The sequence below is a fragment of the Narcine bancroftii genome, chromosome 2 (assembly GCF_036971445.1).
Source record: "Narcine bancroftii isolate sNarBan1 chromosome 2, sNarBan1.hap1, whole genome shotgun sequence".
In the NCBI taxonomy this organism is placed as follows: Eukaryota; Metazoa; Chordata; class Chondrichthyes; order Torpediniformes; family Narcinidae; genus Narcine; species Narcine bancroftii.
In genome coordinates, this window is record NC_091470.1 from 150256659 (window position 1) to 150270418 (window position 13760).

At 38.0% G+C, this 13760-nt stretch overlaps 1 protein-coding gene across 9 annotated transcripts in view; it reads left to right on the forward strand.

Annotated features, from left to right (window-relative positions):
• The window catches only part of prkcz (protein kinase C, zeta), a 279023-nt gene that overhangs the window by 18817 nt on the left and 246446 nt on the right, over positions 1–13760 (forward strand). The window contains exon 1 of one of the 9 annotated variants that reach the window (XM_069918553.1): positions 12446–12484. The exons of the other annotated variants lie outside the window; for them this stretch is intronic. The gene's annotated coding sequence lies outside the window, so the exon portion shown is untranslated. Of the gene's footprint in view, positions 1–12445; positions 12485–13760 lie in introns of those variants that run through there. 9 annotated transcript variants of the gene reach the window in all.

A 13760-nucleotide genomic window follows, 5' to 3' on the forward strand; every position in this document is an offset into this window, starting at 1 on the left:
GAACCCTGTTATAATTAATGATCTAGGCCATTTTTTAGTTGCATTGTCATTGATCAATCTTCACAATGACCAAAATGATGACATTCACTGATTAGAACTGAACCATGCCCATAAAATGAAGTGTAAGATCTTGGCATGGGCTGATATGTGGCATGCAGTTGGATGCACGTCAAAAATGCCAGACAGTGACCATCTCCAACGAGAGAGAGCTAAGTAGTCAAAGGGTCAAATGATCATCAGAAAATAGATGAATAGACCATGTTTTCAGTTTGAGTCACCATTTGCCAGTTGTGACATACAAGAATGATTAATAGTCTGAAATTCTTTGAGAATGTTCAGAAAATAAAAGCTCAAAGATTGATTATGAAAGAGTAAACTTTAACAGAAGGAATTTGGCTGAGATAAAGGACAGGAATGTAATATAAAATTAATTTTGACAAAGCAGAAGCTATAAAGGGCAAAGTTGTGTCATTTTTTTGCAACTCAAGGAGTTAAAGATGGGAATTGTCCATTTGGTTATTGTAAAATAAAAAACAATGGATTCCGCATCAAGCATTTCAAATGGAATCCATGTCCTGAACAGGGATCAGAAGTGATGCCTTTTGCTGTGCGGGAGAAACATCATAAAAGGTTGCCTTTATGACAATGAAATATCCAAGATGCATAGTCAATGAACATGGGGACTGGAGACGTAGTCACTGCCAGAAGGAATCAATTCTACACCTTAATAGCATCCTAATTATTTAAACTAAGCCCTAGCTTTCGTGAAGTAGAAAATGGAGACGATGAGCTGCCAGTCGTCCGGCAAGTGGGTGAAGGTAGGTGGAGGAGCAGGGACTGAGGAGGAAACTGCAGAGAGACTTGGATTAGGACATCGGGCAAAGAAGCGGCAAATGAAATACTATGTTGGAAAGTGTTTGGTCGTGCACTTTAGTAGAAGGAATCAAAGGGCAGATTATTACTTGGATGGGGAGAAAATTCAAAATTCGGAGATGCAAAGGGACTTGAGAGTTTTAAAAGTTAACCTTGAGGCTGAGTCGGCGGTGAAGAAGGTGAATGCAGTCTTGGCATTTCCATCTAGAGGAATTGGACACAAAAGGAGGGATATGATGTTATGCAGAGAGTTGTGGGGGGCTGGAATGCCTTGGTCGGTATGGTGATGGAGGCTAAAACATTAGGGGCATTTAAGAGAGACAGGCACATGGATGAAATAAAAATAGATGGTTACGGAGTAGGGTGGGTTTAGTACTGTTTTTAAAGGAATATGTGTCTACAACATTGAGGGCTGAATGGCCTGTACTATACTGTAGTGTTCTATATTGAGGCTTTATAAGGCACTGGTGAGACTTTACTTTGAAAATTGGGTATAGTTTGGGGCTCTTTATTTAAGAAAGGGTGTGCTGGCATTGGAATGGACTCAAGATTTACAAGAATGATTCCTGGAATGAAGGGTTTAGCATGAGGTATGTTTGACCGCTCTTGGACTGTCCTCCTTGGAGTTCAGAAGAATGAGGCACCTTGTACAAGCATTGTGAATGTTGAAAAACCTGGACGGAGTCGATCTGGTGAACTTGTTTCTCATGATAGAGGGCACCATTTCAGGATTTAAGGGCACCCATTTAAAACCGATGTGGAGGAATTTCTTTAGCCAGAGAGTAGCGAACCTCTGGAATTTGCTGCCATGGGCAGCTTTGAAGGCCAGATTGTTGGATGTATTGAAGGCAGAGATGATAGGTATCAGAATAGTCAGGGTATCAAAGGTTATGGAGAGAAGGCCGGGGAGAATGGATTAGCTCAAGACAGAATGGTAGAACGGGCTTGATGGGCCAAACAACCTACTTCTCTTGTATCTTATGGTCTGAAGATGGATGTAATGAGTTTGACTGGGACAAGTCTTTGAATGTCATAATTAAAGGAGGACAAAAGAAGTAGCAGGGAGATCTATCCAGAAAACAGGATTCAATTCTGAATGTAGGAACAGTATTAGACCCCGGTATTAACAAACAGAACAAGGGAACTCCGAATATGGGATTCAGAGAAACCTGCATACCATGTGACTGGCCAACATGTGTTTTTTTTTACTGTGCCAGTTCAGTGCCAAAAAGTCTGTGGAAAATGAAAATAAAAAAAACTTTTTAAAAATCTGGACACATGGAGAGTCATGGTCATAGATATTAATATTGCCTTTGCTTTGGATTTGTTCTGATTATATTTTCTTTCGACTCTTGATATTTGGCTGCTTTTGCAGGACCTGTGCTTTGGTGACTGACATGTTTTGGGTTTAGATCAATATAAAAGGTGCACAATCATTGCTTCTTATTTAAAGCTGCTTTTTCATTAAGTAAGCTGTTTGTAAAATGGAAATGTTTTAACTCAATGACACTTGGCAATTAACTGTGAAGTGACAGCATTCATTGGTGATCTCTAAGAAAGTTGACTGGTTTAATCCTTTTCTGATTGGTTGCAAATTGGCAACCACTCTGAAGGATCTCTGGCATGCTGCAGCAGTGAAGACATTACGCTGCTGAGAATCCAATAAGAATTCTCAAATATTTTCCTTTTATTTTGTAAATTATCTCATCTTTATTTGGGGAGAGGAGAGGTTGCTTAATGGTAATTATGGAAATCACAAATATTTGATTTTTCAGTAATATTTTTGGTGTGTTTCCTAAAGCAGAAATAGTTTGTAAATATCTGAAATTCTTGTCAGTTCACTGACATGATTACCATTCACTGTTCCAATGGAGAAGAACGAAACTGGTAAATTTCTGTAAAAATGTAAGAACAAATGTGGACAGGTACATGGATGGGGGGGGGGGGGAAGTATGGAGAGAGAGATGGAATGGATGCAGGTCAGTGGGACTAAGTGGAATAATAGTTTGACACAGATTAGAAGGACCAAAGGGTCTGTTTTCTGTGCTGTAATATTCTATGTGCTTGTTTCATGGTGCATTTAAGGTGACTGCAGATATTTCAGCCATCATTGTACCTCCAGGTTGAAAGACAGTTTCTTTCTTATTTCCATCAGTCTGTTAAATCGACCCTTATTGGATGAATCATAGACTGCTCCAACACTACAAAAGGACTGTCTGGAGTATTTAAAAGTCATTTTTCACTAGGGTAATAGTAAATATTTATGATCTCATAAATGAGATTTCAGAAGGGATAGAGAGAAAAGTTAATATAAGGGATGTTTGTCTGATAGCCCGAGCTGCATTCTCAATTCTCAGCAGATTCTGTACCACACGGTGATGCTTTCCAAGAGGATACTCTTGATGGTGCATCTATAGAAATTATTCTGGAATCCTGGGGATATGCTAAATTTTATTGGGCTCTTGACAAGAGGCATTAGTCACCAACCTGGCTATCATGTTTACACAGTGGTTGCAGATGTCTACTCCCAGGAACTTGAAGTTGTCTCCTTTCTCCACCTTAGTGTCATTTATGTAGACAGGGCAATGAACCCCACTCCTCTCCTGAAGTCAATGACTAGCTCCTTAGTTTTGCTGACATTGAGCATTGAGGAAGATCATTTCACTGGACCATTTGTCGCCTTTTGCATTCCATCTCATTGTTGTTTGAGATTCTTCTTACAATTATGTCATCTGTAAGTTTAGAGATCGTTAAAATGTTATTTGGCTATGATGTCATGGGTATGCACGGAGTATAGTAGGAGCCTGAGACCATCCTTGCAGGGTTCTGGCGTTGGAGGTGATGGTGGAATAGATGCTTTCTCCAATCCTCACTGCTTGCAGTCTGGCAGACAGTTGTCGATCCCATTGCAGACATGGGGGGAGGGAGTTGGCAGCAGTGCTGTGACCAAGATCCCTGAATTTGTGGATGAGTTTCTTTGGAGCTGTCGTGTTGGACAGAGTTGTAGTTGATGATAGAGGTATGCATGCAGAAAAATGTGAAGTAGTATGAAATGTGTAACTGCTCTGTAAATAACTCAAAAATTGTGTTGTAGTTCTGCCTGATAGCAAGTCCTGTTACCCTGTAGTTGCTAAGCAATTACATTATTGCTAAGTAACCTGGAATGTATTTCTTAGGATTGGCATTTTTCTCCCATAATGCTTTGACTTCATTTAAAAGAATGAAGTGGAACTGGAAGGTTGTGTTCAGAATAATAAAACTGACCCTCTGTGCTGTCATGAAGTTGTCAGTTTTAATTGGGTTACAACTGCCAATTGTTTGGGAGAAATGTTATCAAGCATTTTGAATGAATCTTGATAGAAAGAATGTCCTCACAATTAGAAGCTTTCCATTTGTGTTTATGGGGGAACCAGTTCTGTAGAATGTGTTTTATTTGGAACTTGTAATCAATGCAAAAAAGGCAACATTTGTTTTAAAATAAAATGAGGCGGCAAATCCTGGAATGAATTTAATTCCCATAATAGTTCAAATTTTGAATTCCAATTGATGGAATACCTTGGATATGTTTACCAGCAGATTTAAGTTCCTATTGAGATGAGAACTGTCTCACTTTTCTGTTTTAAATTTTACACTCATTATTTCATCTATATTTTATTGGAAAAAAAATTCTCTCTCTAAGTCAATATCATTGCATAATGCTGAGCCAAAAGTTGTACTTGGATCAAGCAGAGTTGGATTAGTTTTGCTTTAAGATAAAGGAGAATACGATGCATTTGAGGAAGAATGGAGAAAAGGGGAGTGGGGTCAGATTTGGAAATGGGCTATGAGAGCTAATTAAAAGAAATAAAGCTATATAAGGAACGTGTTAAGATTTCAATACAGCACGATAACAATCAGATATTACTGAAATCTACTAAATTATCCCCACCATTCCATAATCTCTCATGGCAGATTATGAGTGGTTGTCTTACTTTTAGGATTTGGTTATAAATGGGTTGAGAATAAATGGCTAAAACTTTAGAGTTTGTAACAAGAATATTGCACTTGATAGTCACCCCTGGGGAATTTTGTAAACAAAAATCTAGTGAGCTCAATGGGTATTCCTTTTTCCTGGTTAGTGTATGGTTTCAAGGGGCTGCTGGTGTTGACCACCTGTGATAGCATCGCATTGGTTGAGCATAGTAAATTAACACACAGGCAAAAAGGAAAGGCAGAGTTTTCACTGGATATTTAAAACATTATGCAGAGTGCTTGCATGAAGATGAATCATAAAACAATTAAAATTTTATTCCACTTTATTTGTGAGGAAATTGTAATCTTCCTACAAACACTTATTCCCTCTAGAGAAATACAATTAATTTGACTGTGCCATTTAAAAAAAAACTTGTGGACCATGTACCTTTAGAGTATATTTTACGGTGAGCTCATATTATGCCCTCCACTTAACTGATGCCTTTTGAATAATAGAGAGGGCACAGGTTTAAACTGTCTGGGAAGAAATTTAGAGATTTGAGAAGTGTCTCCATATAGAGCACACATGTCAAACTCAGGCCCGCGGGCCAAATTTGGCCCGTGATACCATTATATTTGGCCCGCAAGATCATATCAAATATGTATTAGAGCTGGCCCGCTGGCCGCCTCGCCAGTATAGCGCATGCACAGCTAATACTACAATCCCAGAATACTTTGCAAATGCATTGGCGCCGGCCCGTCAACCCGCTAATCGACCCCACCTCCTCTGTTTACTTTCATTACCATCTGCGACCTGTCGCCCAACTCACATGTAATAAACCCCTCACGAAAAATGGCCAAACCAAAGACAGAAAACAGGACCTTTCAAGACAGGTGGGAGGCAAACTCTGACCCCAGAGTTTGATGAACTTGCATCTAAGAGATGCCAAGTATCTGGTTTAGACCCAGATGCATCAGAGTAAATCACAGTGTAGCAAGCTAAGCGTGGATTAATATTTTCTTTGGTTAACTTTAGACTGTTCATAGTTGAAAGATTGGATTTTCATTGAAGCAAGTTGTTATTTTTTTGACTTGTTGGCTTGTGAAAAAAAAACATTTAAAAGGAGCTTAAAGGCCATAGAGAAATATTATTTATTGAATATTTTATTTCTCAATTGTTAATGCTTCTTCTGGAAAGAGTTTAACCAAAACTATTATTAATCATTTATTTTAATAAGAAAAAGTTTCACATTACATATGTTGAAAGAAGAGAAAACATGCAGATGTTGTTGAAAATTTTCAATTAATATTTAGTTTGGCCCACGACTTAGTCAAGTGTTTAATTTTGGCCCTCTGTGAATTTGAGTTTGACACCCCTGATATAGAGGGTGATTGTTATCAGAGGTGCTGCTACAGGCAGATACAATTTAAAGGGGATTTGCACAGGAAATTGGATAGGAAAGGCATGGAGGGGTAGGGAAACAGGTAGGCAAATGGGATTAAGGTAGTGCCACTGCCAGCATCAATGAGGTGGACTGAAAAGATTTGTTACTGTGCTGTGTGAGTCTATGGCCCTCTCATGATGACGACTGCCCAGCAGCTCATCCTGTGGGGGACGGCCAAATTACTGACAGCATCTTCAGAATTTACTTTTTGTTTCATTAACCATGTCAGAATTCCGGGTTAATTTCACACTACAAAATAATTTGTGAGAAAGTCTTTCCCTCCATGCTGCTGGTATGCATTCATCAATGTTTCAATTTTTTAATGATTGTTCAGTAACTACAGTTGAATCCCTATCATCTAGCATCTACAAGGATCATGGATGTCAGGTAGGCGAATTTACGTTAACGGAGACTCACTCTTCCAATGCCTGACTAATCCACTTGTGTTAAGAATATACCATTTTTTTTTAAAAAAAGCAAAATGTAGTGACTAAAAAAAAAACAATCAGATTTGTTGTCTTTATTTACGTAAAGTTAACTTTAATCTGGTACTTCCCATAACTTACAAAATGTAAATTCGGAGACCAGTCTTTGGCACTAGAACAGTGTTTCACTAATCGGTCCACTAACCGTGCCACCATTATAATTAACCCCCTCCCCCAAGTTTACAGATAAAATTGACTAATATACCTAATACAAATAAAGATAAAGATTCTTACGAGGCAGGCATAGGGAGGCACTTTGGGAGAGTCACCCCAGCTGCTAGTGGCATCAGCCAGCTCTTCATCCTGGGTGCTGCCATTTTATTCCCACGCAACTTTATCAAAACTTTATTCAAACCCCCTCTGCGGCCGGGGAATGACTGAGACACTCTGCTAGCTGAATGTTTGCTCCCATCTTCACCAAGGGACTGTTGCTTCAGAGAATATTTACGTGAGTTCCTTCCTCACGCTGACAACCTGACTCATCTCCACGTAAGTCAGGCCCTCAATGCACCTTCCTTGCACTGACAACCTTGCTGACTTCCACACAAATGGCACAGTGAAAAGAGAGCGCATGCACTAGTTCAGCAGGCCATGTCCAACAAACTCTCAGTGCTCCCCCACAGGGTCCATCTTCCTAGTATTATTTATCTGAAATTCTAGTCCATGCTTCTTGTTTATTTATTTATTTATTGTTTCCTTTTCTTCTCTCTCCTCCCCCCCCCACGCGTTGTTTGAGTTTCCTGTTTATTAAATTTGAGTTTATTGTCATCTGATTGTACAAGTATAACCCAATGAAACAGAGTTCTCCAATCCTCAGTGCAAAATATTCAGACACACAACCAGTCATTGCAAATGCAGGACAAGTATTTTATCTATACAAATAAATAAATATTGTTTTGTAGCGGCGGCTACACTGCTCCTGCAATAACACATGCAACCAGACGGGTTGAGCTCAGTGAGCAGACTAGTTTATTGCAGGCTGCTGGGCTGCACTTATATTCCCAGCCCAGACCTGGCTGAGAACCACACTGGAGGGCACTGACGTCACCCGGGCGTCACGTGGTCCCCAAGCGCGGGTTTCTGAACCCCGAGCTGGAAGGAAGGGAAACCCCCCAACGGCGCCATTTTGGCCGGCTGTCCCGCCATGTGGCTTACAAGTGGGGCCAATTCGCCTGACTTGTGGTGAGCCGCCACAGTTTCATGAATATGAGAGTCTCAGCTGGTTAGTTTGAGGAGTTCCTTTGAGTGTTCAGCATTCTCGCTGCTTGCGGGAAGAAGCTGTTTCGCAGCCTGTGGTGCTGGCTCTGATCTGTATTTCTTTCCTGATGAAAGCAGCTGAAAGATACTGTGTGAAGAGTGGAAGGGGGTCCTCAATGATTTTGCACATCCACTTCAGACAACAATCCCAGTAGATCATGACGACAGGGTGGGGGGAAGAGACCAGTAATCCTCTCTGCCACTCTCGTAGTCCTGTGGATTGACCTCCAATCCATTTCTCTGCAGCCAGCCAGACCACACTGTGATGCAGCCAGCCAGAACACTCTCGATAGAGCTCCTATAGAAGGTTGACGTAATGGTGGCCAGTAGCCTTTCCTGCTTCAGTCTTCTCAGGAAGTACAGTTTCACCTTCCTGACAAGTGAAGAGATCTTGAGTGTCCACGATGGGTCACTAGTTAAGTGAACTCAAAGGAACTTGGTGCTCTCCACTCTCACAGTAACAGAGATGATGAGTAGTAGAGGGTGGTGGTTCCAGTCCTTCCTGTCTTGAACCCAAGATCATCTCCTTCGTCTTGTCCACATTAGACTCGGGTTGTTCCTCTCACACCATTTCACGAGATTTTCCACCTCTGCTCTGTAGTGTGACTCATCGTTGATACTGATGAGGCCAACGACTGTTGTGTCATCTGCAAACTTGATGACACCGTTAGAGCTGGATCTGGTAATGCAGTCGTGGGTCAGTAGCATGAACCAGAATGGGCCAAGCACACAGCCCTGAGGTGCGCCAGTACTCAGCATAATGTGTTCAACATTCTGCTACGGACCCAGACATTTTGTTATATTTTTGTTAGGATGTCCAGGAACCAGGTACAGAGAGAGATGTTAAGTCCTAGCAAGGACAACTTCTCCGTCAGCTTTTGGGGAATTATCATATCAAATGCTGAGCTGAAGTCAGTGAACAGCACGTGTCTTTCTCCAGGTGGGTCAGAACTGAGTGAAAGGACAAGGATACTGTTTCTTTTTGGTGAATTGAAATGGGTTCAGCGTCTCTAGAAGGTGTGCTTTGATGCATTCCATCACCATCAGCTCGAAGTATTTCATAATGATGGAAGTCAGTGACATAGGGCGGTCATCATTGAGGCCGATGATTGTTGCCCCCTCTTGGGTACCAGGGTGATGGTAGCTGTCTTGAACCCTAAACGATGGACTGCTGCAGTGAGATGTTGAAGATGTCTGTGAAGACATCTGCCAGTTGCTCTGCAATTGGTCCTTCAGTTCCAGATCAGGTATGTTGATTGGTCCTACTGCCTTGGGTGGGTTCACTTTGGGCAAGGTTCTGCCCAACTCAGCTGCAGCTATTCAGATTATGCAGTGTTTGTACTTCCTCCGACCTTGCCACCTCTATTTCCATTCTCTCAGTTTCTCCATCTCTATCATTCTGCATTGATGTCTCTTCAGATGTCTCTCTCCTTTCACTCCATTGACCTTTAAAGCTCATTTTCCCTTGATCATTTTGTAGAGCAATAGCCAATTTGAGTTTTTTTTTAAAGTTTAAATCATGGCATCTGTTATGAGACATTGTCACTGCTCTTGATTTCTTCCCTCTAATGTGATGAGTAATTGCTCTGTAATTAAATTCTGTAGATAGAGGATGTCTTCTTTCAGCTTGGCTGTGACTGTTGCTGGTCTGTGAGTGAGCACAATGGATGTTATTTCATTTAGTGTGAGCAGGTTATTGTTAGGCTCTTGTGTAATATTTATTATACATGGATGTGACTGGATACAAATAATAAAAATGTATCCTTCCTACAAAAAAGAATTTTTACAAGTTCAAAATTGTCATCTCACAGTTTATTAATTTTTTATTTTTCACACCATAAACCACATTAACCATGATACATACTTTTTTCCTTTTCAAATATATACAGTGCCATTTTCTCCCCCCCTCCCTCCTCCCATCCCACCCTCCCTACCTCCCCCCTCCCGTCCATTTAAAGTACAAAATCTAGGATACATTAAACCAGTCAAACAATGTCATTCAATAAAAATAAACAAGAAATTCCACTGAGTCAATTCTTTTCATTTTCTTCTCCTTTCGTTAATTTAGGTAGTGAATGTCCCCGGTAGGTTTTCTCTATTGTGTTTCATGTACGGCTCCCACATTTGTTCAAATATTTCAATATTATTTCTGAAACTATATGTTATTTTTTTCTAATGGAATACATTTATTCATTTCTATATACCATTGTTGTATTTTCAAATTAACTTCCGATTTCCAGGTTGACATAATACATTTTTTTGCTACGGCTCGAGCTATCTTAACAAATCTTTTTTGTGCATCCTCCAAATCAAGTCCAAATTCTTTGTTTTTTATGTTACTTAGGAGGAAGATCTCTGGATTCTTTGATATATTGTTTTCTGTAATTTTATTTAATATTTGGTTTAGATCTTCCCAAAATTTTTCTACTTTCTCACATGTCCAGATTGCATGAATTGTTGTTCCCATTTCTTTTTTACATCGAAAACATCTATCAGATACTGTTGGGTCCCATTTATTTAACTTTTGAGGTGTAATGTATAGCCTGTGTATCCAGTTATATTGTATCATACGTAACCTCGTATTTATTGTATTTCTCATCGTTCCAGAACATAACTTCTCCCATGTTTCCTTTTTTATCTTTATATTTAAATCTTGTTCCCATTTTTATTTAGTTTTACCATTTGTTTCCTCATTCTCCTTTTCTTGCAGTTTAATATACATATTTGTTATAAATCTTTTGATTATCATTGTATCTGTAATCACATATTCAAAGTTACTTCCCTCTGGTAAACTCAGACTGCTTCCTAATTTGTCCTTCAAGTAGGATCTCAATTGGTAATATGCCAGCACTGTATCTTGAGTTATATTGTATTTATCTTTCATTTGTTCAAAGGATAATAATCTATTTTCTGAAAAAAAAATTCTATTCTTTTGATTCCCTTTTTTCTCCCATTCTCTAAAGGAAAGGTTATCTATTGTAAAAGGGAGTAACTTATTTTGCGTCAATATTAGTTTTGGTAATTGATAATTTGTTTTATTTCTTTCTACATGAACCTTATTCCAAATATTGAGTAGATGATGTAATACTGGAGAACTTCTATGTTGTACCAATTTTTCATCCCATTTATATAATATGTGTTCAGGTATCTTTTCCCCTATTTTATCGAATTCTAATCTAGTCCAATCTGGCTTTTCCCTTGTTTGATAAAAATCTGATAGGTATCTTAATTGTGCGGCTCTATAATAATTTTTAAAGTTTGACAGTTGTAAGCCTCCTTGTTTATACCATTCTGTTAATTTATCTAGTGCTATCCTCGGCTTCCCCCCTTTCCATAAAAATTTCCTTATTATTTTCTTTAACTCCTTGAAGAATTTCTCTGTCAGGTGTATTGGCAATGCCTGAAATAGGTATAATATCCTTGGAAAAATGTTCATTTTAATACAGTTTATCCTTCCTATTAGTGTTAGTGGTAAATCTTTCCAATGCTCTAAATCATCCTGTAATTTTTTCATTAGTGGATAATAATTGAGTTTATATAGTTGGCCAAGATTTTTATTTATTTGTATACCTAGGTATCTTATTGCTTGCATTTGCCATCTGAATGGTGATTCCTTCTTAAATTTTGAGAAAACCGCATTATTCATAGGCATTGCTTCACTTTTATTTACGTTAATCTTGTAACCCGACACTTCTCCATATTCCTTCAATATCTTATATAATTCTTTTATTGATAGTTCTGATTCTGTTAAGTATACTATAACATCATCCGCAAATAAACTGATTTTATATTCCTTGTCTTTTATTTTTATCCCTTTTATATTATTTTCTCTTCTTATCAATTCTGCTAGTGGTTCTATAGCTAACGCGAAGAATAAAGGTGATAGTGGGCATCCTTGCCGTGTTGACCTGCTTAAGTTAAATTGCTTTGATACATATCCATTTACTGTCACTTTCGCCAATGGTCCCTTATATAATGTTTTAATCCAATTAATATACTTCTCTGGTAAACTGAATTTTTGCAATACTTTGAATAAATAATTCCATTCTACTCTGTCAAAGGCCTTCTCTACGTCTAAAGCAAATGCTACTGTTGGCGCTTTACTCCCTTCTACTGCATGAATTAAGTTAATAAATTTACAAATATTGTCTGTTGTGCGTCTTTTTTTAATAAATCCAGTTTGGTCTAGATTTACCATTTTCGGTACATACTCTGCTAATCTGTTTGCTAATAGTTTAGCTATTATCTTATAATCTGTGTTAAGTAAAGATATTGGTCTATATGACGCTGGTGCGAGTGGATCTTTCCCTTGCTTTAGTATTACTGTAATTATTGCTGTTTTACATGAATCTGGTCAGCTTTGTGTTTTATCAATCTGGTTGATTACTTCCAGGAGGGGAGGAATTAATAAATCTTTAAATGTTTTATAGAATTCTATTGGGAATCCATCCTCTCCTGGTGTCTTATTATTTGGTAATTTTTTTTATTATCTCTTGTATTTCTACTATTCCAAATGGTTCTGTTAATTTATTTTGTTCCTCTATTTGTAGTTTTGGTAGTTCGATTTTAGTTAGAAATTCATCTATTTTCCCTTCTTTCCCTTCGTTTTCAGTTTGATATAATTGTTCATAGAATTCTCTAAAGTTTTCCTTGATCTCCTTTGGATTATATGTGATTTGTTTGTCTTTTTTCCTTGATGCCAATACCATTTTCTTAGCTTGTTCTGTCTTAAGCTGCCATGCTAGAATTTTGTGCGTTTTTTCCCCTAGTTCATAATATTTCTGTTTTGTCTTCATTATATTCTTCTCCACCTTATATGTTTGTAGTGTTTCATATTTTATTTTTTTATCTGCCAGTTCTCTTCTTTTAGTTGTATCTTCCTTCATTGCTAATTCTTTTTCTATATTTACTATTTCCCTTTCCAACTGCTCTGTTTCCTGTTTATAGTCCTTCTTCATCTTGGTTACATAACTTATTATTTGCCCTCTAATGAACGCTTTCATTGCATCCCATAGTATAAACTTTCACTGATTCCGTGTTTATTTCAAAATACATTTTAATTTGTCTTTCAATGAATTCTCTAAAATTCTGCCTTTTGAGTAACATGGAGTTTAATCTCCATCTATACATTCTTGGAGGGATGTCCTCTAACTTCATTGTCAATATTAAGGGTGAATGGTCCGATAATATTCTAGCTTTATATTCTGTTTTTCTTACTCTATCTTGCATACGAGCTGATAACAAAAATAGGTCTATTCTTGAGTATGTTTTATGTCTAGCCGAGTAATATGAATATTCCTTTTCCTTTGGGTGTTGTTTCCTCCATATATCCAAAAGTTGCATTTCTTCCATTGATTTAATTATAAATTTGGTTACTTTGTTCTTTCTGTTAATTTTTTTCCCAGTTTTGTCCATATTTGAATCCAAATTCAGGTTGAAATCCCCTCCTATTAATATGTTCCCTTGCGTATCTGCTATCTTCAAAAAAAATCTTGCATAAACTTTTGATCTTCTTCGTTAGGTGAATCTACATTGAGTAGATTCCAAAACTCCGAATATATCTGACATTTTATCATTACATATCTCCCTGCTGGATCTATTATTTCCTCTTCTATTTTAATTGGCACATCTTTACTAATTAATATAGCTACTCCTCTTGCTTTTGAATTATACGACGCTGCTGTTACATGTCCTACCCAATCATTCTTTAATTTCTTGTGCTCCAATTAAGTTAAATGTGTTTCTTGCA